Here is a 27556-nt window from a genome sequence, read left to right on the forward strand (position 1 = left end):
TCCCTAGAAGTGTGACTTTGAAATAAAAATTGATATGCATTTGGAAAGAGGTCAATATACTTTTTTAAAAAAGAGATCAAATGTACCTTTGGAAAAAAAGAGGGAGTCTCAGTATTTGCTCAGAAGAAGAAAAAGGAATGTGACTTTGAAAATACGTGAAGGGTTTATGATGTCTGTTTGAAGGAGGGAAGCGTCAGGGATTTTTTTTTCCTTTGAGAATAACAATTGGAGTTTTAAGCAAATTATCAACAGGAAGTTGTAGTTTAGATACTGCTGTGCATATCGGTGTCTTTCACACCTGAAATTTAATAGACACCCTGTAAATGTTCAAGTAAATAATGGCTACACTCATCAAATGACAACCCCTTGATATTCATGCTAACCATATGAGGTAAGAATGCTGTTTATCATTGAGCTAAGGAAAGATTTGAGAGAGGGAAAACAGGGGGAGGGATTGAAGGAGATGGTTAAAGTGACTTTGAAAGACAAGTGTCAAGAAAGAAAATGGTAGAAGGCTGTGTGGCTCACTTCTCAGGTAATACTAGAGATAGGACAGAATATACCTTGAGACTATGGAGGACAGCAGCAGCAGGGTCCTCAGAGACCCAGAAGCCCAGCACAAAGCCAACATCTTCTATACTACAAGGACTCAAGTGTCTCTCTTGTAGACTACACAGGGATGGCTTAATGTGCCAGGAAGAGGCCCATTTAACCAATTAAAATAAAACTTAAAATGCTTGAATTTGCAAATTGATGCATTTTAAGTTTTGTTTCATAGGGAATGGGTTCCTCACATATATTTACATATATCTTCTTATATATTTACATATTTTAAATATTTAATTTACATAAATGAAGTCTTAGTGACTGCTGCATAAACTGTTTTATTACTCTGAACTTCTGTAAAATTGTCTTCAACACGAACGTCATAATAACACCCTCACCAAGGAAATACCAAAGGAGCAGCTGAAGAGATGGTTGACAGTTAAGACCACTCACTGCTCTTCCAGAGGATCCCAAGTTTGGTTCCCAACACCTATGTGGGGTGGCTCACAACCTCCTCTAACTCCAGTTCTAGCAGATGTGATGCCTTCTGGCCTCTGAGGGTAATGCACCCATGTGCACCTACCCACACACAGACTCACAAATAGGAACATAAATAAAAAAAAATTAAAAATCTTTTTAAAAGGAGGATAAATATAAACTTAGATCTCAGTTAAAAAAAAAAAAAAAGACACACAGTACATAGATCCTGTGGCTCATGCCTGGAGTATTTTGCTATTGTCTTCCTATTTATTTATTTATTTATTTATTTAGAGACACTGTTTTTCTATGTAACCTTGTTGGCCTGATGATCCCTGCATGTTCCAGGCTATCTTCAAATTGAAGAAGTCTCTTATGATAGTCCTCTTGCCTTGGCCTCTCTGGTGCTAGGATCATAGATACACAAGCCCAGCCCCATGTCTCCAGCTTTGTTGTTTCAAAGGTTAATGAACTGCAGCTCCTTACTTTATTGTCCTGGCTAAGCAAATTGTCACCACAGTGAAGCAATATCCTTAGCTAAGTTACCCTATCTCTGGCTAGCCAGCTGTGAAATCCTGATGCTTCATTACTTAGTTGGGTGGTAGCTATTATCGCCAATTATTCAAATAGAGGAATATTGTGTCAAGTGTTTTATGTCACAGCGTTCACATTGCTGTGTTTCAAATTTGAACAGAAGATAACTTCAATTTGTATTTGCAGAAATGAACAAGTTTCAGCCCTGTTCTTCCCATGGTCCTATGACATCTCCTTTTGGGACACAATCCACTTTTCTGGGTGCAGTGGTTTGAGTGAGAAACACCCTCCCTCCAGAAGCTCTGGTGTTTGCACATCTGTCTCCAGCAGGAGGTGGCATTTGGGGAGGTTATGGAACCTTTGTAAGGTAAAGCCTTGTGTGGGAAGCACAACCTTGTGGGTAGGAGTAGAGGTTTATGTTTTCGTCCCACTTCATGTCCCTCCTTCTCTGCTTTCTGTGTGGGAATGAAATGTGACCTCTGCTTCCTGTTCCTGCTGCCATGCCTTCCTCTGCATTGTGGACTCTGTCTCCCTGAAACTGTAAACTGAAGATGACCTTTTCTTTACTATGTTTCTTTTGGTTATAGTATTTTGACACAGTAACAGAAAAGTAACCAATACACTGGGGAAAGTCTTGGCAAGTGTCCCTGGGGTCTGAGTGCTTCTGTGCATATGATACTAGCTGACTGGTAAGGACATGACAGAACAGGCCTAGGGTGTCAGTTCAGCAGTTAAGAGTGCTTACCACTCTTGCAAAGGATCTGAGTTCAGTGCCCAGAACTCCTCTTGAGTAGCTCACAACAGTCTATAAACCCTGTTTAAGGGGTCCGGTGCCCTCTTCTGGCCTCTGTGGGCTCCCATACTCACATTTGCAAACATACCTGTGTACATACAGGAAAAAAAATAAAACACAATCTTTTTTTTTTTTTTTTAAAGGAAAAGAAGGTGATAAAGGGAGGAGATAGTGATCAGGTTTCTATAGTCAGGGGTCTATTACCTCTTTGTTAAGGGGGTGGAGAACATAGACAGTTAGGGAAAATGGGAGTGGAAAACAATTCATTCCAAGAAATATGGGGGCTGGGGACCCTTTCCTGAGACAGCAATGTTGTCAGTAAAGTGAATAAATGTAGTCCATCAGTCTTGTGACCACATGGCTTTGCCTGGGGTTATTTTTGCTGAATGAAATTGACCAGGAACAGGATTGGTGAGCACTAAATAATTCTACTCACATAAAGTCACCAGTAGTATATATGCAGAGAGGAGCCACTAAGGGCATAACCATGCTCACACCATTTCACCTGCAATGGTTAATTTCTGGAGGTGGAGCTGATGTCTGAGGACAGCTTATCTCTCTATGGTGATGCACTGTCATGGAGTGCCTTTGTTGGGAGCATACTTGGGGACAGTCACTGTTGCTGTTTTAGCCCATGCTAATTTAACTTTGCAGAGTTCTGACAGGAATGTCTGTAGAGACATTCATGAGACAAAAGCCAGAGACTAAACACACTTGAATGCATTTTTAGATAACTCATGTGTAGAAATCACACAGGGCATAGCTTGGCTATTTATAGCCTCAGCTTTTCTTTCCTATTAAGGGGACTGATACATCTTCACAATTCAAGCACAGCTCAGTTCCTGTAACTTTCATATCTGTTTAGCTGCTGGAGGTTTTATTCTCATCTGCATTACTGGCCCATATTTTTATTGGTTGTTCTGTTAACATTGATCTAAATAGGATCCAACCTTGGAGCAGACTATGTCAGATGCTGAATTTATATTTGAATGTGAGTTAAATTCTTTGTGGAGAAATAGAGAACATGAGTTAAGCTCAAGCTAGGGAAAATTCCAGCATGGAGAGGGTCCTGTTAGTTTCTTCATCTCTTACCACCCTGACAAAAGCAACTTCAGGAAGGAAGGGTTATTGTGGCTCTCAGTTTGAGGGTGCGCAGTTCCTCATGGCAGGGAAGGCATGGCAGCAGGATTGAGAGGTGGTTGGTCACATTGCATCCACTGTTGGTAAACAGAGAGATGAATGGCAATGCTCATCTCACCTTCTCCTTTTTATTCAGCCTGGCACTCCAACCCATGGTATAGGGCCACTCACATTTAGGGTGTTCTTTTTTTTTTTTTTAACTCAATTTACCTAACCTAGAAACTTCCTTACAGAGATTTATCTTCTGGGTGATTCTAGATCCTGTCAAGGTGAAGATATAGACCCCCCACTGAGGAGGAAAGACTTCTTCTTTAATTTGCCCCTAAAATGCATTGCTTGTCCCAGTAACACTGATGTAAGTCCATCCAGCAAATTGATTCCATAGCCCCTTATCCAGGGCTATGTATGACCCATGCATGTGTTCCTTCCTTAAGATTTCCTGAGTCACCTGCCTTTAGAGAGCATGTAAGCCTGAGTGCAATGTACAGCTCTAGCATAACCATCCTGAATAAGGACAGTTGTAGCTCCACTATCCCCAACTTCTCTTTAATTACAAGTAGACTCACAAATAGCAGGGGCAGGGAGTAAAAATCCACAAGCAATACAAACCAGAGCTGACCCACTTCTGCTAGACCTTATGGAGAACATTCATCCACAAGTTCAAAATTGAAAGCCAATTGCATTACCGTCTTTAATTAGTAGAATCCATTCTGTGGCTAGGCAATTACAAAAACCAGTGTAATAGCTGAAATTGAGAGGCCTGTCCCGACAGTCCTGGTCAGAACATAGTGGAAAAAGCTGTATTTTAATTGCTGTATTGGTGTAGATGAGAGGAAACTGTCCTCCATTGGGAATAAGGGAGGCATGAGGCTTGTGTTTCTCAGTCCCACAAAACCCTCTCTTGGTCACAGCTGCATCTACCTTTTCTGTTTCATGTGATGCCCGCAGTCAACCCATCAAGGAGCATTTATTGGGTACTGACAGTGTACCACAGACTCATCATTTATGGACCTAGAAAATCCAGGCATGGGGAAGAATCATGCTGCTTTATAGACAGAACTGGAGAAGCAGGAATGAGTTGTGTTGTCCTGTCATCTCTCCTGCTTCACAGGGAGGGAAATGTAAGCAAGGTTTATGCAGTGAGTGGTGAGTAAACTTCACTCTGAAGCCCAGGTCCAGGTGCTAGCAGCTTCATGTTAGTGGTAGTTTTTGAGGCTATGGCAGATGTCTATCTTGATCTATACTTGAACACAGTTTCTCTTTCTCTCTCCCTCCCTCCCTCTCTCTCTCCTCCCTTTCTGTGTGTGTGTGTTTCTGAAGAATAAATATCCACAATCAAAGAGTACAAAATAGCTCACTGGTAAAGTTGATTGCTGTCAAGTCTACAAGTCTAAAGACCAGAAGTCTAGCCCCAGGACCCCAGATGGTAGAGAGAACTCCTTCAAATCATTCTTGGCCTCTAACACATGCTCAAGCAAATGTGTGCATTTATGCATAACACACACACACACACACACAGAGAGAGAGAGAGAGAGAGAGAGAGAGAGAGAGAGAGGAGAGAGAGACTGAGAGAGAGAGTTTTAAGAGACTAGAATTAAGGCAGAAAGATGTGTTCTGGGTGTTCTCTTGTTCCTCAGCTAGCTGGAGAAGAAGCAAGTACACTTGAGTCAGTTTTAAGATGCACAGGATCATGGTTTTTTTTTTATTATCATATACACTCATAAATACCCATGGAATTGATGGACTTGAAGCAGTTTTTGAACATCCCATTAAATGTCACTCAGACCTGCAGCATTTCTTTATTGTCCATGTTCATCCCAACACAAAATGCCTAATATTCTTTCTGGATGGTAACAGAAAGCAGAACACTGATACCAGTGGTTCAGAAAGTGTCTCCCGTTATAAAGAAAGCAGTGTCTATTGCTGGCTGACAGCACAATTATACAGCATTATTCTGTGAAATATATTAACATATATTTTGAGTCATTCACAATTCTGACCATGTGTTGGCAAGTGACATATTCTAATGTGTGATGAAGAGTTCTGGATGATAATTGTTATCTCACTAGAGTATTTACCAGCTGTAGAGAAATACAAGATGGAACTGAATAACTGTAGAGTTCAGAATCTCCCAATCAAGGACACGTGGGAAGCTGTGTGAATACTCCTGTACAAATGTGACATTAAACATGCTAAATTAAACAGTGAGAATTCCAATAACTGATTCTTTGGTTATTTTGATTACATTCTAGAAAATGTCAGTTTTATGTAGCTGCATATTTGACATGGGTTCCTGTGCTGTTTTCAAGAGAGGGATCTTGAGGTCAAGCCCCTAGTGGGCAGTAGCATCACTTAGCATCTGAGGACTTTGGCTTCTGTGCCTGTTCATATGCCTTTGCACAGGGCATAGTTTCTCTGTCCTTCTTCCCCTCAACTCTCCATTCTTCTTCATGCTGCTCACCTTCCCCAAATGAACCATTGGGATGTACTTCCGGGACCTTTGAACCACACTGAGATGCTTCTAGGATCTCTATACTGGTAGGTGTAGAGTGACAGGAAGAGGAGCATGTGGTCCAGGTGATGGCTTCCCCACCATCTACAGTGTAGACTGTCTGTATTCCTTGAGTGAAAGATGTACATGATCCCCTCTCCTCTCAAGCTGGCTTTTCTTTCCCCTTATGATGTCACCTGCATTTTGTCACTTGCCAGTTGGGATAATTTATCATTTTATCAGTTTCTTCTTGAAGTAATGCCTATTTTCAGTGATGTCTCTTGCTTTACTTTGTAGTCCTATGACAAAAGTATTCTTTAAAATTAATAATGAAGCCGGGAGTTGGTGACACATGCCTTTAAGGCAGAGGCAGTCAGATCTCTATGAGTTTGAGACCAGCCTTGTTTACAGAGCTAGTTCCAGGACAGACTCCAAAGCAATACAGAGAAACCCTCACTGTCCAGAAACACGCCCCCAAAAAATTAATAAAGAAGCTCTTAAAATGATCTTTTGATATATTGCAACAATAATACAAACAAGATAGGCATGTTAGAAAAAAGTAAAAATGATGGTTTCTAGCTGACTGGATTTTGAAATCTCACACCTTGCCTAGTCAAGCATTTTATGGGTTGACACTATGGTTTCAATTTTAGGTTCTCAGTTAACATTTAATGACATTGGGAAAGGGAAATGTTAAAGGTCACTAAGGCTAATTAGTTGGGAACAAACACCATATTGGAGCCCATTTTTTTCACTTGTAACTATCTAGCAGTGATTGTGTTTGGCATATTGTTGTGTGGCTTAACCCAAATAGTGATGAGTATGGATGAACATTAAGGCAACATTTCCAAATAAGGTCTGATGATTCTGCAAATGAGGACTTCCAATTTCAATGGAGCCCAGTTGTCTCAGATGACTTAAACTAGTATCTGTCACCTTACCTTGAACGTACGTATCACAAAAACGTCCTAGGACACATTCAAGCCCTACTTCCTAGAGGACATTGGATAAGATACAAAGTAACCAAGCCAACACTGTACTTCACAGGCCCAAAGGACAGAAGGCAGAAGGCAGGGTCATCATAGAAGATGGCACGAGAGAGTTGAAGAGTGATGTGGAATATCAGCTGTGTAGAGTGGGGTAAACTGTGGGATGCTTTATATCTCTGGATGAAGATTCCAGTGCAGTAAACCAAGTCTCTAAGATAGCAAGAAGTTACTTATCTTCTGGAGTGAACACACAAGTTGAACTATTTAAATTTAGTCAGTAGAGCTTTAAAAAAATGGGAGTTGCTACAGAAACATTCCAAACTTCTAGAGTCTCCAGACACCACTGTATCTGGATCTATTGAACCCCTATTTGTGATATGACAAATGGCCATTTCTGACCAGTATCTATTTTTTTGGGGAGGGTAAGTATTCTGCTTGGTAACACATTCATCAAGGGAGAGTATGGTCTCTCTTTATGTTCTGTTTTTCATTTTTTATGAAATGTACCTTCCATAAATTTTAGTTTGAGGTTTCAGAGAAAATGAGACTGTGCTTAAACTTGTTTATGGTTGCTAAGACCATTATATTCTTGTTTTTTTTCTTTTTCTTTTCTAATTCAGAGAATCACATGGTTTGTTCAGATCCAGATCTATTGTCTTTGCTAGACATATTTTGTTGCATCAGTGTTTTTAATCCAGAGAATTTTGTAGCCTTCAACAATATTTATTTATTTGTTCATTTATTCTTTTTTTTTTTTTTTTTTTTTTTTTGAGATACTGGGGTTGGATTGGAACCCAGGACCTCACTTACATTAGAGTTCGACAGCTAAAATACACTTGGTCTTCTATTAAACTTTTTATTTCTAATTAAGACAGGGTCTCACTTCAATACCCAGGCTTACCCTAAACACTCCAGGCAAACAGAATCATACTATCTCGATGTTGCAATAGCAGTTTCCCTGGAACTGACGCCCTCCTTCCTGGAGCAAGAGGGAAGCTTATGAAACCCAGAATGTAAACAATCCTCCTATGTCTGGGAAAGCTGCAGTTTGCAAGAATCGTAACGTTTCCTCCCAGTCTTTATAGAATCACCAAGCAGCTGCTATGAAGGAGGCTGACCATCCAAGGTCCAGAGATGAGGCTCTCAGCCCTGTGGAGCTGCCTGTAAGCTGTGCAGAGAGAGCTCTGGGGTTGCAGCATTCCTGAGTCCTCACTCACATTGTAGTGGGCTTTGCAGTGATGCAAATGTTTTGTAATTATCCCTGCTCCTGTTCACAATCCCTCACCACACTCTTGCAAGTACTCCAATAAAAACCCATGATTCACTATGTTGAACTTTTGTGCAGTCCTGCTTTAGACCATCATATGTTCCCTTTCTGGGGTTAGGAGACATGCCAATGTTGCTTCCCCATGAAAAGTCTAATTCCTGATACTCAGCCTCAGGAGTGCCAGGGATGACAGGCCTGTATTATTTGGTCTGAATGACTTTTCTTAGCAGCCATTTCTATCTGTGCTACCAGACTGAACCACATGCATTGTCCTCCTGTGTCTGTCAGGATAAACCAATCACTGTCTCTTTGCATTTTGAATAAAAACAAACACACAGCTATATTTAATTTGTAGTGTGAATTCTATGATATCTCCAGGGATATCAAGATTTTTTTTTATAGCACCATTAGTTCTTTGCAAATTTTGACGAGAACCATTTTTCAAAGATCGAGTTAGATCACTTTACTAGAACTGATCTGTAAACATCATTTCAGAATACATCAAATTTTCTTAAGTTATTAAGTTGTCATGTATACTTTTTAAAATAACATGATTTCTAACTAATTAATCAGACACTAGCAATAATAATTATTGCTGTTAAACTCTGGTCAGCACACCATGAGCCTATATACTCCCCCAAGCAATGCATTTAACGAGAAAATTGCTCTTTAAAAAATATTTATTTTTATTTTATGTGTTTGAGTGTTTGCACGTATGTGCACACACGTGTGTGTGTGTGTGTGTGTGTGTGTGTGTGTGTGCCATGTGTGTGCAGTACCCACAGAGGCCAGAAGGGGGTGTCAGATCTCCTGGAATTGGAATTACAAGCAGCTATGAACCATCCTGTGGAAGTTGGACATTGAACTCAGTTCATGTGCAAGAGCAGCCAGTGTTTCTAACTGTTGAGCTGTGGTTTTAGTAGTCCCTCTTTTTTTTTTTTTTTTAAATCACAAGTTGAACTTAGAACTGTAGAGGAAGAGAGAGAGGTGCTGGGAAATTCACAATTAAGAAATATTATTTCTAACCAACAAGCTCCTATATGGAATGAATTCTCTGCTAGAGCATATGGGTCTGTGTACACTTGAACATACATACATACATATGTATAGACAGACACACACACACACGTTTCATGTGCGTGTATTCTCCATATCTACTAGTCTCTATAGACTTTATCTCTAAATGGCAGCAGAAGCACAAGGGAAGACAGCAGGTGTCTGGGAATGCCAGCATCACTGCACAACTTCGGTCATCATTGACCTCTGTTAATCAAATGCAGAAGCAAGGATCAGAGCAGAAGGTGTTCACACCTGTGTTATCTTGAATGCTTGCATCTCCCAAAGATTCTGACAACAAACCACACTGCAGAGTCTCTGTACCTCCCTTTATGATTGTATGAGATAGCATTGGATTGCACACAGCAGTGAGGCTAACATACAAATTTGAGATTATCCAATATTTGGACTGACCTTTCTCCCCACCATCTTAAAGAGTACCAATCAAACCATTGCATATTGGGACTGTGTGTAAACTATAAGGTCTTCCCTGTAATCCAGGCTAACAGCCCTATGTGTACTCTATATTTATTCAAAAAGCAAACATTGTGCCTTCCATCCAGCGGTGAGCATCTTCATCCAGAGCTGTTCCATCATATGGGTACAGTTGTCTACTTAGAGAGACCATCAATATTTATCCATGCCAATGGTCTGGGAAGTCTGACCTCTCACTTTCCTGAGTTGTAACTTAAGAGGTAGAAAACTCAGATGTGTCAGAACTTCAAAATAAAAGAACCTCTTGCAGGAATCCAGCCTTATCCAGAGCACTCTTTCCTTAATCCTTTGACACACAGGGGAAGCAAGGCCTGAAGAATTAATTGCCTTAGCTAATGTGCAGAGAGTTAACCTCTCTTCCAAACTTAGCACTCTAAATAAGAGAAGGTAGCAATACTGTGTAAACAGAGTCTAATCTTCAGTCACACATCTGGAAGCAAAGGCTCCCATCAATATTGCTTACAATTACCAAATGGTAATGATGGCAGGAGCTCGGGAGATGACTTATATTTACACGCAGAGCTACCCTGAAATGCACAATTCTGAAGGTCTCTGATGTGACATCTTTTCACACCTTCAGCAGCAAGACTTTCTGCAAAATCCTCTTGCAACTGCAAGCAGAAGGGACTATGTGTGAATCTGAATATTACTGTCTTGAGTTTTTCATTTGGGAAACCTGTGTAGCAAAAAAAAAAAAAAAAAAAAAAAAAAAAAAAGGACATTCCTAACATCAAGTCCATGCATAATATGGCCACAACCACTCTACCCTCTCTGTCTCCGATTAATCCTGCTGTGTGTTGTCCTCTTCTCAGTATGACTGATTCAAGTCCTTGGATGATTTTTAAGGAAAAAAATGTGGTAATGATTAGTGTTCCTGTGTATCTTAAATTCACATCACAGTTTCGTTTCTGTTTTTTGGTTTCTTTACTCAGCGCTGAATGATGGAGGCTTTCCACCATATTTAGTAGGTTCATCTGGTTCAGTTCCTTTATCAAAGGCTGGAGCTTGGCTTTGCTGTTTTGATTTGTAAATGCACATCACAAAGATGCTCTCTCTCTCTCTCTCTCTCTCTCTCTCTCTCTCTCTCTCTCTCTCTCTGATAAAGCCCAGTAGTTTCTTAGTTCACTGGGTGGAGATGAATTTTCATTACTTCAGACAGCTTTTGTGCAGACAGGCACAGTGTGTCCCTGGTTATTTTTAATTGTTATTTCCACATTGTAATGAAACATTCAGAACCCATTTCCAAAACTTTCAAATTTTAATTTCACATTAAACATCTTAATATTATGTTGATAATGATAGCAGATTTTTATGGTTCAAACTGTTCATTAATTTTCAAATGCCAGCTTGTGGGGAGATAGGTCAAAGGGGGCTGCTCTTGTAGAGGACCTGTATTCCGTTCCCAGCATCCCAGCATGCACATGGCAGTTTGTAACTATCTGTAACTCCACTTCTGGTGTGCCCAGTGCCCTCTTCTGGTCTCCTCAGACACTGTATGCATGTGGTGGATATAAATACATGCAGGCACACGCCCGTACACATTGAATAAATGAAAACAAAAAGAGGTATCAGAGGATTTCATAGAAGTGTTTATTAGAGACTGGTGAGACTCAGAGTTAAAGAGCCCAGGAGACACTGAGAAATAGTTAAATGGAGAAATGTTGATGAGTCAGCCAGTACCTGGAAAGGGGACTAAAGACTTCTCATCTTTTTCCTCTTCTCCCTTCTCTTTCTCCTCTTCTTTTCTGAGACAGGGTTTCCCTGTGTAACCCTGCCTGTCCTTGGACCTGCTCTGTACATCAGGCTGATCTGGAACTCAGAGATTCACCTGCTTCTGCTTCCTGGGTGCTGGGATTAAAGATGTGCACTGACATCACCTGGCTACTGCACATCTTAAAACCCTGGAAGAATAGGTTTCCAAGTTTTTCCTCACAATGAAAAGATGAAATTTTGAAGGGAGATGTTTACTCTGCTTTAAGTGTGACATGGGAGTACGTGTGTTCTGAGAAACCACATGTGTGTAATTAAAAAAAAACATGTTTGTGATGTGTTCACATGTGTATTCTTCCATGCACTGGCATGTGGAGGCCAAAAGTGGATGTCTAGTGTCATCTTCAATTAGTTTCACTTTATTTTCTGAGATGGGATGGGTCCATCCCTGAGCTCAGAGCCTCCCAACTCTACTAGGCCAGTGAACTCCATGGATCTGCCTGTCTCTGCCTCTTCAGTGCTGGGGTAATGGATATACACCACGGCCAGCCTTTTCTATGGGTGCTGGGATCTGAACTCAGGTCCTTATGTTTGTCTAACTAAAATAGATAGATAAATGAAAGCAAGCTCTTAGTATGTCTTTTTAAGACTTAAAACTTAAGTCTGATGTTTTCTTTTTTGTGTATGTGTGTCTTCATGTCTGTACATGTGTGTTTGTATGTGTCTGTATATGGGGAGTGAGGATAGACGTGGGGTGGGTGAGAGAATACATGAAAGCCAGAGGGCAACCTTGAATGTCTTTTCTTAATCACCATTTACCTTGTTTCTTCAAACAGTGTCTCACTGGACTGAAATTCACCATATAAGCAGCCTGGTCCATGAGACCAGGAATCTGTTTGTCTCCTCTTCCCTGGCATTTGAATCATGAGTTCATACCATGACCCCTGACTTTTTTTTTTTTTTTAACTTGGTTCCTGGTGATCAAACTTAAGTTCCCATGTCTGTAACACCAGAATCAGCACTGCCCCCCTCCCAGCCCTGTGACACCATCATACTATTGACGACACAATATGATATGATCACTCTTTTGGATGTGGAATGAATGCTATGAATCTGATATTCTTGAAAACTTTATCCTAATATACTGTTGGGGTTTTTGATCCACTTCTTAACCCCTGGAAATCATTGATTTAGTCTCCATAATTTTATCATTTCCATGATGTCACATAATGAAATTATTTAACCAAATGACTCCCTGAGATGGAATTTTTACATTAGCATAATTCCTTGGGATGGCCAGGCTGTGAATATCAAGTATGCTTTTTGTTGCTTCCAAGTAGTATTCTATTGTCTGGTGCATCACAATTTGAATATTTTCCTGTTAAAGCACATTCCTGTTGTATTCCAATTTGGGGCAGCCTATTCTCAGAAGGTTTGTCATAAGTATTGGCACATATATTTTTGTATAAATATAAGTTCATTTTTACTGGGGTGATTATGCAGGGCAATAGCAGCTAGTAAATAGAGCAATGGTGTGTTTAACTTTTTAAAAATGAGAATGGAGACTTGTGGAAATTAAATGAGATACTGTGTATTAAGAATCTCAAGCAAAACAGTAAATAATATGTTCCTGCTGCTTTTAATTCTATTGTTTAGCTGCAGGAACACCTTCAGTAAGGACTTTCGGGCTTCATTCCAGGCAAGGGATTAAGTCATTGATTGCCACCTGGTGGCAATTTGCAGAAGCCATTTCCTAGCCTCTGCCAGGTGAACCAAGACTGTGGTTATCTCATCTGTAATTGTAAATAGCAAAGAAAGAGCTGACCAGACAAACAGTCAAAAAACAGAGTACATCCCCTGTTGCTTGTTTGAAAATATTTGGGACTGCTGGGGACATCTGGGCTTGGTGCCTGAGTTCAGAAGACATGAAAGGGTTTCACTGTTGTTTTGTTCCCCCTTTATCAATCCCTCATGCCTCTGTGACTGGCCAAGCTCAAGTAGCTTAACCAGATCAGTGAAGTTAGAGGTACAGCACGCAGAGCTTTGTAGATGAGTACTGGTCAGTTACTTGTTTTTAAACCACTAGACAATGTAAATTATATGAACAATTTGTATATCGTATAAGCATTGACCAGTTAGTGTTTGTCAGAGGATGCTACAAACACAGCATACCCCTTGCCAGTTTTTTTTTTTTTCAAAATTCTAAACGAAAAAGTTTTGCTCAGACTGAGTATAGGAGCTGTGAGGATGAAGAATCAGAGGGCCTGAGAGGTGACACATCTGTGTAGGTACATGCTGTGCAAACATGGAGACCAGAGTTTGGGGAGTCCCATTTAATGACCCACATGTTCGATGCAGGCATTTTGTGTGACAACAGCATTTGTTTTGTCATTGATGAACAGCATACATTTCAAGTTCTCTTCCTGAAGTATTATCAATACTTCAATACTGAAGGTCACCCCACAAAAATTCAAAACATTAGTTTCTGTTAGGAAAAATGGAAGATATGAGAAGTGAGCCCACATTCAATCTGAGTAGGAATTGTGTCGTGTGGGGCAGGGAGGGCTTATGCCCACACCAGCTTGCCTAAGTCCCCAGTGGTCCAATGATAGCCAATATATGGATCTTGCTTGCTTTTGAAGGTAGTATGACTTGTGGCTTCTCACTGCTGTCACCCTGCAAATGCTCCTTAGTGTTCATCTGCTGTGCAAATTCCTACATGTACCAGGCACCACTGCTTTTTATAGATGCTTAATTATTGCTTTCAAATGAGGATCCTTGTTACCCAGAGGCAATTGGCTGGAGTGACAGGGAATTTACAGACTTGCTTGAGGAGTGATCTACACAGCTTAGCAGTGTATTTAATGTTAGGCAATTCCAAGCAGGCTAAAATGGGGTGCAAGAAGTCCCTGCATTTTGGCCTACAATAATGTTTGAAGAGCTTAAAAATATGTTTAGCTGCAAAGCTATGTCTCAGACTGCCATAGTACAGGGATTGAACTCCTATTCACACTGGCTTGGGGGCCAGGCTAAGGCTTGCTATATTTACATCAATCACATGGTCACCTATATAAACGTTTAAATGAGCAAATTTGTCACCTTACACAAACAAATGACAACAATTAGATCTTTCTTTTCTGTCTTCTATTTCTCCTGTGACTCAATCTTTCTAGACCCACATGCTTTTCTCTCCTCCTCTTCTCTTTCTCCTAGTTCCCTCTCCACTCACTGCCCACCCTCAACTCTTCATGTGCTCTGGAGAACTTGTCCCTCCCCCTTCTGTGAGGGACCTTATATGAATCTCTTAGAACCCACCTTGTATCCTAGTTCCTCTGATGGTGTGAATTATAGGCTTGTGATCCTTTATTCTAGGTCTAAAATCCATATATGAGGGAGTACATACCATATTCCTCTTTTTGTGACTAGGTTACCTCATTCAGGATGGTTTCTTCAGGTTCTATCCACTTGCCTGCGGATTTCAAGATTCCATTGTTTTTTTTCCCCACAGAGTAGTATTCCATTGTGTAGGTGTGCTACATCTTCTTTATCCATTCTTCAGATGCAGAGAGGGAGGACAAGACTAGGCTGCAGAAACACATAGAGACAGCTGACCTGAACAAGGAGGAGCTAATGGGTCCCCAGACTGATAGCTGGGAATCCAGCATGGGACTGACTCGGACCATCTGAACATGGGTCTCACCTAAGGATTGAGCAGTCTAAGGGACCTTAGACAATGGAACCAGGATGTATTCCTGGTGCACAAAAGGACCTTGTGGGCACATCCCTCATGGAGGAATACTCCCTTAACCTAGAGACAGGAGAGAAGTCCTAGCCTCTACTTCAAATGACCTGACAGATTTAGATGACCCCTCCTGGATGGCATCACCCTACATGTGGAGGGGGGATGGAAGGGGAGGGTGGCCAGGGTGCATGTGATAGGGAGAGAAAGGGATGGAGGGAGAGGACACTGGGATCGATATATAAAATAAAAAAATTAAATGAAATTAAAAAAAAAAAAAAAGAAAATGCCCCTCAGACTTTTCAACTGGTCAATGTAGTGGGTACAATTCCTCAAGTGGTGACTCTTCTCAAGTATGTCTTCATTTATGAAAAGTTGATAAAGAGAAACCAGAACACACACATACACACACACACACACACACACACACACACACACACACACACTCACAGTACAAAAAGGAGAGAAACAAAATGGAGAACTTAAGAGAGAGGAAGAAATTGATGTGAGACAGACCCAGTCCCCATGTATTTAAATCAGTTTGCATGCAATGTTGTTAATTAAAAACTAATGTGCAAGAATGAATAATTTTTCCCTAGCAGCAGAGAATGAATTTGTGACACGTTGTGAGTATTTGCAACTGTTCTTTATTTCATTTACTACTTTATTCATTACTTCATTATTTGTGCAGTTATTCCTTATAGAACTTAAAAACAGCACAGATCTGTTACTAAAGACCAACACATTTAAATTCAACTTTACCAATTGTAACATATTAATAAGGGGTCAGGTGGACACTGGGCAGTATTTTAATAGATGTCTTAATCAGTTTTCTACTGTTGTAATAGAACACCTGCTACTTGATCATTTATGAGAAACAAATGTATTTATTATGATTCTCAAGGCAGCCAAATAAAGGACAAAGGACCAATGTTAGGTAGCATCTTTTTTGGCCTGACATCTCACAGAAGAAGGTAAAGAAGTAGGCACATATATACAAGAAAAGGGAGAATGGCTGAATTCATTTTTTTACTGGAGCCTATGTTCTAGTAACAGTGTCACAAAATCCCCCACCAATTATTGAGCCAGAATCTTTATGACATGAGGATGTTTATAGCTTTATAACTTATGGGGACCTTTATTTTTAATACATGAGCTTTTCATACAGTAGCAATGGGGCTGTGGACTTAGCAAAGATAGTGAGACTGTAGCTAGCAGGCTCATACTTCAGAACTTGACTAACCACCTACTGTATGCAACACATGTTCATGAGACATGGAGAGAAGGTAGCCTTTGTAAAGATCACCGCTGCCCTCAACCTTTACCAGAGAAGCTGATTAAGTGAGCAGGGAGTAGCAATAAATATAGAGATACATAAATGGTTAAAATTCTTAGGAGAAGGGACTGATTACTAAATGGGACATCTATATCAAGTCTCAGACCCCAAGACAGGGCTCAGAGGACATCAGCAGAAGAGAGAAAGGAAAGACTATAAGAGCCAGAAGATGGGGAAGAGAGCAATGGCATGGCAGTCACAATCATGAATTCACAGCAGCTGCAGTTACTGGCATAAGACGTTGATGCAGGTTGCCCATACTCCAGTGTGTGTCCCCACACAAATGCCCATGTGAGCAACTCAAATTGGACTTAGTGAGCTATTTTTTAAGAAAGAAAAGGACAGGAAGTATGTAGAAAGAGCCATTGGAAAGGTGTGGGGGAAGTTGGTGAGAAGGGGGCAATGGGGTAGGTGGATATGACCCTATTTCATAGTACAAATGCATGGAATTCTCAAATCTTAAAACACAAGCAGACAATCACCAGGTAAATCTTTGGGAAGCAACAACCACAGACACAAAGACAGGGTGGCCTTGAGCCCATCTCACCTCACTCACTACATTTGGTCAGAATTCAAAGGATGGGTGGATCTTTCAAAAAGAAACACTCTGTTTTGCATCTTTTACTGAAAGTGCATCCAATCCTGTTTCTGTGAGCTCAGCTGATCTTTATCGCCTTTGTTCTCAGCCTGGCATTTTGTGTGGGATTGCCCTACCCTAGAGAAGGAAAGAGACCATCAATCTTTGTCACAGGGGTGGTTCCTGCACTTTGAAGAACCAAAGGCACATAGTCATTTGGTCACCACCCCAGCTAGATCTGGCAGGCCCTGGTGCCCTAAGATAGCCCATGCTGCTTGGGTCTGTTCCTGAGGACAGCAGGAGGAAGGAGCATGTGCAGATTTAGTGTAGGTGCACAGGTGTTGCTCTCTCGGCTGAGGGAAAGTAGGAAGATGATCGAGGAGTCCTGTAGGATAAGCTAGCTATTGTTAGACACTCTTCCTCCACTATGATCTCTTAGTCAAATTAAAATAAAAACAATAAAATTGATTGCTGGGGTCAGACCAGTGCTTCTCAGTTAGATTCCATTGGTTCTGGGGCATACTTGGGTCTGTGTGGGCATTTTGGTTGGGATTTCTATTGCTGTGAAGAGACACTATGACCACAACTCTTATAAAGGAAAAAACCCATTTGATTGGTGTGGCTTACATATTCAGAGGTTTAGTCCATTATCATCATGGTGCTACATGGCCCTGGAAAAGGAGCTGAGAATCCTAAATCTTGACAACAGGTAACAGGAATTTTACTGAACTAGGCATACCTTGAGCATAGGAGACCTCAAAGCTCACCCTCATGGTGACACACTTCCTACAACAAGGCCATGTCTACTTCAACATGGCCATATCTCCTAATAATGCCACTCGCTATGTGATTATGAAGGTCAATTATATTTAAACCACCATATTGGGACTTGAGACTCAGATTTTCTATCTAGAATATAGGTTATGTATATTTGCTTTTCCATTGGGTATCTAACCTAATCCTAATGCATCATGCTTGATAGATTTTAGCTGACTTTTATATCTTTGTGAGGGTAAGAAACTAAATGCATATATTTTTAAAAATTCTATATATCTATCTCTACTTATTTATTTATTCACTTATTTATGACATTATGTTGATATATATGTTTACAACTAGCTCATCCACTGTTGTAGATGAGCAGAAGCAATGTTCTCTTAGGATTAAACAAGACAAGGGAAACCAGTTCTGAGCTCACAGTCTTCTCAATTCATTCATCTGGTTTTTCTCCTGGGGTTTCCATCCAAGTAATAAGATTAGCAATAACTAACAATACTTATATTCATATTCCACGGACAGTACTTGGACAAAGAATGTAATGCAGATACCATATTTTTAACATGGAGGCCTTTGAATCCTGCCTGTGTGAACCTGTTCTAGTTTGATCTGTTGCTGTGATAAACACCATAACCAAAAGCAACTTGGGGAGGAAAGGGTTTACTTCATTTCCCTTGTTGTCTGTCATTGAGTGAAGCCAAGCTAAGCGTTCAAGACCAGATCCTGGAGGCAGGAACTGAAGCAGAAACCATGGAGGAATGCTGTATACAATGATCAATCTGGGTCACACTTAGCTAGTTTTCCTATAGAACCTAGTCTACCTGCCTAGGCATGGCACCACCCACAGTGGGCTAGGGCCTCCTCCATCAATCAGCAATTAAGAAATCTTGCTCCTCCTGTCAAAGAGATGCATCACCAATTTAGCTGATGTCCAGTGTCTGTGAACCTCCTGTTATCACAGTGGCCATGGAGCCACTGCTCCTCCTGCAAGGACCCTCCAGTTAATTAGGACAAATTGCCTAATGAAATAAGCTTCTTCTGAAAAAAAAAAAAAAAAAAAAAAAAAAAAAAAAGACATCCTGCAAAGCATCCCTGCTGCAGAAAAGCCACAGGAGTGCAATGGGCTTCCTTATCTCTCAGAACAGATGACAGAAGGGTTGAGGAGAGCTGATGGTGCTAGGAATAGGAAGGTCAACACTCCTGCAAATTAGCCTTCCATTGAATTTCACATGTATGCAACTGTCCTGCACTCAGTCTTTTGGCTTCCTTGGAACTCAGATACTTTAGGCTAAGCAACCACCACTTCACACCTGCCACATAAAAGCAAAATAAAGCAAAAGCAGAAAGCTGGCCCACTTGGGCTGACAGACCATCAGATGTGGGTTATCTTTTGGGGAGGGTGGTGAATTCTCTATACTCCCCAAAGGCAGAATGTGATTTGTTTCTTCCTATACAACCAGTGATTGCCTGTAGATCCACCCTTTACTCTCAGATAACCCTGGGAGGCAATACTATCATTAGGCTATTTCCACAGTCAAGGACACTAAGGTCTGGAAAGGATAGGAAAATTGTCCCCAACTCTTGGATTGTAGGAGGATTCACCATGATACACCACGTTGTAACAACATCTTCACTTTCCTAGAACCCAAACACTCCAAACTTGTTCTGTTTTGTCTATCATTTAGCATACCCCTTTGTTAAGAACTCAAAGGTGAAAGCTGAGCCTGTGAGATGCACACACAATACTTTTAGCTGTGTTAAGACCTTTTCTTTTATTGCATTAAAAACATAAACAATAAGAAGGATGATTAAAATACCTCTTCCTTTAAAACTAAATATAAAACCTTAGTCAAAACCTACCTTCCCTGTCAACTGTTGAGACTGGATCTTTTATTTCTGAGTGTTTGGCATCTCAATTAAAGGTTTAAATGTCCATTTTATTTGACATCAAAAGAAATCAGAATTCTAATCATTGTTTATTTTTATATGTAACTGTATTTGCTACATATCAGCACACTTTCTTTTCAAAGCTAATGAGGCATACTCGACCAACTAGTATGCATAGACTTTTAAGGGTATGATTTGATGTGCTTTGACATGCATACACACTGTCAGAATCATCACCACACTCAAGGCAGTGAATACATCTAGCCTCTGCAGGAACACCCCATAATCCCCAGTAAATAACTGATCATAGGCACTTAGTCACTAAATGTCAGTTAGTATTGTCTTGAATTTTATAGCCATGGGACTATGCTTTGTACATCGTGCTTTGAACAGGCTTCTTTTATTTGGCCAACTACTTTGAGACACTCTGTGTCTGTGGTGACTAAGGGGACAAGGCTCATTATCACCACACTCAGGTTAACAGAGTGCTCATCCTGATGACACTCCAACCATTGCTGTGTCAATGAGAAATGAATATCCTGTTTCATGTGTTCTTTCTGCCTGTGCATTCTTAGTATGAATTCTGTGTGCTGAAAGCTACTGGGTAGCATGTAATGGTTGAATGTGCAGTGCATACTACCTGAGGAGAAGAGCAATAAAGCAAGAGTAAATACTCTCTGATTAATAGATTTAGGACCCAATTCACAAGATGAAACCTATACCTGGAACTATTACTGGGACTAAGAACCTGTGCTTGGGTGGATCATGGGACCTAGGAATGAATCTACTATGATTACTTTGCTATGTGGACACAGTAGTAAGCAGACTTCTAATGGCATATTTTTATACCCAAAGACTAGTGCATCTATCAACCTTCACCAGAGAAGCTGCTATGCATTTGCATTGTAGGAGAGTACACTCTACACTTGGTGGTGGGAAGCTGGTGATTGCCCAGTTGTCTAACTCCACTAGTCAGATGACAAAGACTGGTGTGTGTTTTGATGAGCAGGAGGGGTAGGTGGTGTTTAGAAAGAGTTGTGTTTCTTCTCTAGGTAAGAGGACAGAGAGGTATTTGTTTGGCAGAAATGGAACAGAGAATCCAGCCAAGCAAGCTGGTTCCATCTGGTTGCTCACCTACGAAAGTCACTGTGATGTTGTTTGTAGGGATTTGTGAAGTAAAACAGTTAAGTCAACAGAGTAAAAATCAAATGGTATCACTTTTTTTTTGGGGGGGGGAGGGTCCGTAATTGAAGGAAGAGCCTGTGCCTGCACTCAGGGCTCCAGCTCTTCTCTGGATGAGGTGGGCAGTGCAGTGAAGCTTAAACACTCTTAGTATCCACCTGGCAGTGATGGAGGTATGTTCTGTTCATATTGGGCATAGTACCCCAACTCTATTCTGGGTAGCAACCATATACAGGCTCGTAGTTATGATAAACATTCATTTTCCTGGCTTTCCTTTACCTGGTACCATCATTTGAACCACAGAAATAGAGTGCAGTATGCTGAGGCACATTTCCATCTGGACAGAATCACAGTCAGTGTCCTTTCAATTCAATAGACTGCCATTGGGAGGTCATGTGAGAACCCTGGCAGCCATTTTATCACAATGAGGAGACAGCTGGGAGGATGACACAGAGCACGACAATGGGGAGGAGCAAATCTCATCTAATGGCTTAGCTACCATGGCTTGAGCTTGTCTGTTGTTGGGACTGAGACAACCTTCATAATGCCCATGGGTTTCTTTTTCCTTTGTCATTCTGTTAACTGTGGAAGTAAGACACAGTAATACTTCAAATTTCTAAAACTAGAGAAATAACACAATTTGTAATCGCTTTATTGTAAGACTTCATTGCTTATAGATCCAGTCTTTATAGATCTCCCTTAATTCTGTGTGATATCTTGAGCATACACAGTGTTGAATCCTTTAGATTCCATATGAGAACAACAGCAGCTTTTAACTACATGAGAAGGCTTAGGGTTAAAGCCCTAAGAGGCTGGAGAGATAGCTCAGAAGTTGAGTGTGTACTGCTCTTGCAGAGTGTCTGATCCAAGCACCCACATTGGGCAGTTCACAACTGCCTATAACTCTGGCTCCAGGGGATCTGACTCCCTCTTCTGGACTCTGCATGTAACTATATTCATATAGGCATACATAATTAAAAATAATAAATATTTTAAGATACATTAAAAATTATTCTGTATCAAGAAACATCTTTTTCCCCCATGGGACAATTATCTGTCCTGCAGCTCCAGCCTTTTAAGACCATACAGCAACTTACACATGCAGTATGAAGATCTTTCTCAGGTACTAAGCTACACAGACTTGCAGAATTCTGCTTCTTCCTGGGTTTCCGAGGAGACCACACTTCAACAATGAGTTAACCTAGTCACTGTGACAGGCAAATATGCAGAAAGAAAAAAATATGTACAGCATACAAAGATTGGCTTCTGAATAGCTGCTGATGAAGAGGTACAGTTCCTAATTCACCCTCATCTGTCCACACAAAGGAAACAGACTTGGTGCTGATAATAGGAGCCCTTTGGTCAATGAGGACAATAATTAAGTGACCTTTTAGAATGTTTTTATATTCATGGATGCAGTTTGAATAATGGAGTTTAAAAAGAGGTAACTATAATCGAGACTGGAGGGAGAAAAAACACACACCGACTTTAGGACGGCTTTTCTTGACAACCATGTGGAAACTCTTTGCTAAGAAATCCATGCAATCCTTTATTCTCAGGCAGGGTTACAAAAATAGGGCTGATTTTGACAAAAGCTTAAACTGTCCCTTTGTGGAATGTGGAAATACGTTTATGTATGCACACTATTGAATTTTTAGTAACTTTTACAATGGGGGATACTTGTTTTTTTTAATATTTATGAATTGCTACTTTTATTGTATTTTTTAGTTGTTTTGCCTGTGTATATGTATGTGCACCATGTGCCTGCCTTGGTTCCCACAGAGGCCAGAAAATGGCCTCAGATCCCCTAAAACTGGATTTACAGATGTTTGTGAACCATTGTGTGGGTGCTGGAATTGAACCTTGGTCCTCTGGAAGAGCATCTATCTCTCCAGTTCTGTTCCCAACAAGTCTTCGTGACAGGCTAGAGGAAAATCCCATGCAAGTAAAGGCCTTAAGAATTAATGAGCTCTCCAAGTGCACTGGATTGTTTTAAGTCAACTTGACATAAGGTAGGACCATGGGGAATGTTGATTGAGAAAATGCTTCTATAGGATTGGCTGGTAGGCAAGTCTGTGTAGCACTTTATACATTATGACTGATGTTAGGGGGTCAGCAGACCATTGTATGAAGTTCTATTTCTGCATGGGTGGGTGGTCCTGATACTATAAAAAAGCAGACTGAGAAAGCTATGAGGAGCAATCCAATAAGCAGCACCATTCCATGGCCTTTGCTGCAGTTCCTGCCTTCAGTTCCTGCCAGACTTTCCTGGATGATAGACTACAAGCTGCAAGCTCAAATGAACCCTTTACTCCTCAAGTTGCTTTGGGTCTTTTCTCACAGCAACGGAAACTGTAACTAAGACACTAATGAGCTTAGCTTTGTCCAGGTTGGAGACACTGGTGGGAAGCTAGTACCTTGTGGTAAATGATCCCTTCTCTAATCTGTTGCCTCTGCTCTTCCTATCTTGAGACTCACCCCTCTCCATCTTCTATCTCCCCAGTTACAATGGGGTTCCAGCCAGTTGTGAACCATCTTGTGGGGGTGCTGGGAACAGAGCTCTAGTCATTTGGAAGAGGAACAAACACTCTTAACTACTGACCCATCTCTCCAGCCCCAATTTTGTTTCCCAACAGGATTGCCTAATGAATTTTTTTTAAAAATTAGATTAGTGTAGGAGGTATAGAAGAGTGAGAACCTTGCAGCTAGATACTTAAATACATGGAAATTGAATCCATATTGTGTGTGCCTACATATAAGTTTTCATTCAATAGCTATGCAGAAACAGACAACTTAAGTGACAATTCTTTGCCTCAGCTTTGTCTCCTGTGACATGAGAAGGATTATAGTATTGCTCTCATAGAGTTAACATACATGGAAGGTTTAGAACCAGAGTCAAGTGTACGGCACTCTCTAAACATTAGCTGATACGATTGTTGCTGCCAATCAAACTTTGTAACAGATAGGAGCTAATGACTCACAGGGTATTTCTGAACTTATTTTTCCCCATCTCCTGAGGAAATAGATAGAAAGCCTCTATCTGACTGAATGAAAAAAGATGAGGATAGCTTAATATCTTACAATATTATTTCAACAGTAAGTGAAGATGACTTGAAGACATTCTCTTTTTCAGAAGACTCATTTCTTGTTGTCTCTTAAAGGCCATGCTAATGTGAAAAGTCTCATAGGAGTTCAACCCATATATTAAAACAAGAGATAGATGACTCCTTCAGTATTTGAGGATGCAATAATTATGAGAAGTCATTCAGCATTCTCTGCTGTCACAATTTGATTAGCCTCAAGAACTGGCAATGGGGTACTGATAAAATGTGGAAATACAGACTTCCCTAAATGACTTTTCCCTTCACAAGGATGATAGATCACCTATACATGAAACATCCTTGGGTATATAATGAGGAAAGAGTCTGGGTTTCATGTAGTCAGACATGTTGAGAGTAGGCAGAAGCAGAAGTAATTAAGTGATGATTAAAATATGAAGGCGAGACTCAGCTTGTCTTCAGATAGGAAGTACATTCTCTTCATGTCATCCCCACTGTCATGCCTTCAATTATTTTACTCATTGCATCCCCACCGCCCACAAAATACATGGGTTGCTAGGGATTCAATGAAGTTTATTGACATGGTTGAGAGGTAGCTTTGCAGGACTGGACAATGGTGATGACTGAAGCTACAATAGACATTAGATTGCAGGATCATTCATGGTGTTTGCATCATGAGGGGAAATGCCTTCCAGAATAATTTGGGGACCATATGATAAGTCACACATAACACCAAGACACTGATGGTTTACTAAAGTGGTCCAAGAACTCTGTAATCACACTAGGAATGCAAATCTTCATTGCTACAAAGTGTTAGAATTTGGTATTGTACACATTACTGTTACTTGTTTCTGTGGAGTCATTCCGTTACTTGATAGTACCAGAACTTTCGAAGTACATGTTGCTGTTACTGGTTTCTCTGGAGCTATTTCTGCATATATATGATTCAGTGTGTTTTCTGTGTGTTTGTAAAGAATAACAATACTGAACTCTTTGTCATATAGTTACTTTTCCCATTACTACTATCACCATCATCACTACCATGATCCTCAGTGACACTATTACCACCACTACCATCATCATCACCACTATCACCCTTACCAATACTATTACTGCCATCATCAGCATCACATCATCACCATCATTATCACCATCACTACAATAATCCTCAGAGTACTGTTACCATCTCCATCATCACTATCACCATCATCATCACCACCTTCACTCTAACCAATAATATCACCACATCACCATTACCATCTCATCATCACCACCCTCACCCTCACCAATACCATCACCACCATCATCAATCACCATCACTCCATTACCACCATCACCATCACCTCCCTCACTCCCACCAATATTATCAACACCACCCTCATCACCACCATCATTATCATCAATATCGCCATCACCACCATCATCCTTGCCATCGTCATCATCATTTACATTTTGTTGTTACTTTATTACTAATCATATATCTACACATATAAAAACATTTTATCCCATGGAAAACATTATTAAATGACACCAGAGCACTAGCTAGCTGTACATGACACCAGCATGTCTTACTGCGGACCTTGGGAATTTGCTTAAGCCATTTTGTTTACAGTATCTTTGGAGAAACATTTTTTTCTTTTGAACTGGATAAGACATTAAGTAGAATTTATAAACAGTCATGTGACAGGTGGGTGCTCTGGATATTTCCCAAAATCCTTTTTTTCTGAAAAAAAATTACTGTTACCTTCAAGCATGTTAGGTATAGGTTTTATGAAGAAACTGCTTACCTATATTGGGATGTTTCTTTGCCATTTTTCATCCACTGAGACATGTTTTTAAAATTATGATAGACTTTTGCAGGTTTTCAAGTCTTTTGTTCTTTCTATTGAGATTACTGAATTTTGTATGTTCTCCTTAGTTCCTTATCATCTGTTAAATATGTGTATGTCTGCAAGTGCATGGGTGTGCATGTGTGTGCTCCCCTCTCTCTCTCTGTATCTGTGTGTGTGTGTGTGTGTGTGTGTGTGTGTGATGTTTAAAACAGCAACAGAAAACAAACAAGAAAGAGTACATCTCCTTGGATGAAGTGAATACAGTATGGCATGGGAATCTTCCTGGTGGCTTCCAGCACTGTAGAAATGGCCTTGCCTTTATTTGGGTGACATTGTCACTGTCTATCTTGTTCTTTAATCCAATGTGGGATAATTATGCATAAATATTGGGACAATAGTCTTCTGTTGTCCTAAAGAAATCAGCCTTCTTCCAGAAGGCCACCTGGTCATGAGCCTCACGAGGGTGAGGATTTGCTGCCTCCTTCCACCATCTCAGGCATCTATTCAGTGGGAGAGAAAAATAGAAATGTTGACTCAAACACATAATGGCATATAGTCCCACCCTGCACAGTTGCACTTCTAGGAGGCCTGTCCTACTTCTGACGCTTCTCATGAGCATCATGGAAGAGCTTCAGAAAGGAGATCATGAGTGGACATGACTCCTCTTAAACCAGATTTTCCAAAGGACATGGTAACTCTTATTCTGAACTGGTAAAAAGTTGAGTTGATGTATTTATTACTGCTTCTATGAAAGTCATTTATCACTCTATGCTCTGCCAAAGCTGAGTGTTCAGGTATTTTCTTTCCTTACAGGGGTGTGGGGGGAGTTGTCTCTCCAGGAGTGTGGTGTATCTAGCTCCCATCAGTCCTCGGAAGTTGATTATGTGAATTTCTTCTTTCTCCCTATTGATCACTTGACTATAGTTTAAAACAGCCTGCTGGGAGTAAATACACATTGAAAGTTTGTAGTCACTATGAGGAGCATTTTCTGTGTAGAAATTGATGGCTAAACACATCAAAATATAAGAAACTTGTTACCATTGGAATTTAGTTTGCCAAGTTTCCTTATGACTTGGTTTCATAGGCTTTTTGCTGATCACAGAATACTAATCATTTATTTAAATTTTCTTATTAATTCAATAGTGAAGGCTTTTCATGGTTTCTTACATCACAGTAGACTGAATACTCATGCTTAGTGAATTTTATTTCTTGTTTATTAAATATTCCTATAAACAAATAGGCAATGAAACAAACCAGTTTACTACATTTCATCTATAAAATCTAAAAAGTCCCTATTTTTAAATGGCTGTTAAATTTGCATGCATTTCCTTTTTTGCTTTAGATATTTTTTCCAAATTGATGAAACTATGCTTTAAGGAAATAAAAATCATTGTTTTTTTCAAAAAAGGACTTTAAAATAAGCAAACAATATGTCATAAGCATTTGAGAATATGGACAATGCTAAGACATCTCCACTGTCCCCTCCCAAACCTTTATTATCTTTGCAGGTTAGACCTAGGCTCTTCTACTTGAAGAAATACTATATTTGGCTATTTATAAAGTTATATAGAAATGGGCAATTTTATAAGGAAAAGAAACATGAACTATATATGACCTATATTTCTTCTGCAATCTTGGCACAGCACAATTCATCCCTGATGAGAACATC

Source organism: Phodopus roborovskii, unplaced genomic scaffold (genome assembly GCF_943737965.1).
Source record: "Phodopus roborovskii unplaced genomic scaffold, PHOROB, whole genome shotgun sequence".
NCBI lineage: Eukaryota > Metazoa > Chordata > Mammalia > Rodentia > Cricetidae > Phodopus > Phodopus roborovskii.